The sequence below is a fragment of the Petaurus breviceps genome, unplaced genomic scaffold (assembly GCF_028583685.1).
Source record: "Petaurus breviceps papuanus isolate PSGF00001 unplaced genomic scaffold, PetGlider_PUasm1.0 189, whole genome shotgun sequence".
Taxonomy (NCBI): domain Eukaryota; kingdom Metazoa; phylum Chordata; class Mammalia; order Diprotodontia; family Petauridae; genus Petaurus; species Petaurus breviceps.
In genome coordinates, this window is record NW_027185809.1 from 44251720 (window position 1) to 44253681 (window position 1962).

General features: G+C 52.8%; 1 pseudogene; it reads left to right on the plus strand.

Annotated features, from left to right (window-relative positions):
• The first annotated feature begins 962 nt into the window (after positions 1 to 962).
• Positions 963 to 1540, plus strand: LOC138163953 (zinc finger protein 513 pseudogene; annotated as a pseudogene).
• The last annotated feature ends 422 nt before the right edge of the window (positions 1541 to 1962 follow it).

Consider the following 1962-nt stretch of genomic DNA (forward strand, 5'->3'; position numbering starts at 1 on the left):
GTCATGCCTAAGCAGAGCTGAATTTGGCTTATCCCTAAGATAGCTTCTGCTATCTTGGCTTTCTTTTATGAGTGTCTCAGTGACTTGGGTTTCTGAGTAATCCTGAGACCCAATCTTGGCAACTACTTTGTGAGTTGAAGGCTTCTGAGTTGGAGATGTGGGCAGCAATCAAATAGAAGAGGCTTTACATAATAGGATACTTTTCAGGAGGGAACACACCAATCAGAACAGACAAGCAACTGAAGTACTAAAGAAAATCATGTTCCAGCTAGGTAGGAGATATTTGTCATAAATATTTCCTCATTATGTTATTTTACTTTTTTATTCCATATGCATGAAACATATGTTTATTTTTGTTTTTGTTTCTGTAACTGGATGACTTGTTTATATTAGCATCTCTCACTCTCACTGTATGGATGGTAAATAAATGAATGTGAGAAGACTTTGGACACATCATTGTTATTGTGGCAAACTAAATTGATAGTACTTCTACTTAAGTTATTTATCTAATAATTTCATATTTGTTTACTTCTAAATCTCAGTTCTATCCTGCTTTATGTTTCTTTAGAACTAGTCCCTAGAAATCAAGCATTGATTTTACCTGGTATATAAGCATCTATATCAAACCTGGAAATTAACTCAGTCTAATTACCTATTTACACACACACCCACACCCACACCCCCCGCCACAACCCCCCCCCCCCCCCCCCCCCCACACACACACATGCATCTAAAATAAATAACTCTGCTCCATGAATGGAAGCGGCGGGAGCGGCCTGAGCTGGGCGCTGGGGCCAGGGCCAGGGGCTACCCAGGGCCCGCGCTGCTGCATGGGGGCGACCCGCTGGGCCTGAGCAGGAGTGAGGGCGGGCCAAGGCAGGCATACTTCGAGGATCGTGACAGACGCAGGTGTGGGGGGGGGGGGGGGGGGGGGGGGCGGCCTCGGGCTGGAGCCGGTCATTATGCCCGGAAGGAAGCAAAGCCACCCACAGCCCGCGAAATTGGACATGGAAGACCCCTTGGAGGAGGGGCCGGGGGCCCAGGTATTGGAGAGTGACTTGCTGCTAGGCCAGGATCTGGAGTTTGAGGAGGGAAAGGAACAGGAGGAGGAGGAGGAAGAGGAAGAAGGTGACTGCAGCAGTGACCAGCTCATGGGCTTGGAGAGGGACTCTGGAGACTCTCTAGGGCCCCGCCAGGGCTGCCTTATGGACTGAGTGATGACGAATCAGGGGGCAGCCAGGTGCTGAGCTCAGAGAGTGAGGTTGAGGAACCAGCCAGGGGCTAAGGGGAGGCTGGGGGTGATTGGCCAGGCCCAGCTTGCCAGCTGTGTGGGGGGCCTGCTTGTGAAGGACCATGCTGTGGGGCAGGAGGACCAGGTGGGGGACCGCCACTCCCCTCAAGGCTGCTGTATTCCTTGTGGCTTTGCGCCTTCGTGTCCCCTTACTCTAGCCACTTGAAGCAGCACATGCAGACCCACAGTGGGAAAAGCCATTCCGCTGTAGCCGCTGCCCCTGTGCCTCCGCCCACCTGGACAACCTGAAGAGGCACCAGCGAGTACATATTGGGGAGAAGCCCTACAGGTGCCCCCTATGCCTTTATGCCTGTGGCAACCTGGCCAACCTCAAATGCCAAGGTCGAATCCACTCGGGTGACAAGCCTGTTCGCTGCAGTCTCTGCAACTACAGCTGTAATCAGAGCATGAACCTGAAGCACCACATGCTCAGGCACACTGGAGAGAAGCCCTTCCCTTGTGGAACCTGCCCTTATTCTACAAGCCACTGAGACAACTGCAAGCGCCATCAGAAGGTACACGGCCATGGAGGGGCTGGAGGGCCTGCCTCAGAAGGGTAGGCGCCACCCCACAGCACATCCTCTGCCCCCAGCGCTCATGGCCCTACATCTCTGAGCACCACCAGTAGTAGAGGGCTCCACAGGGATTCACCCAGAAACAGATCCCCTCCC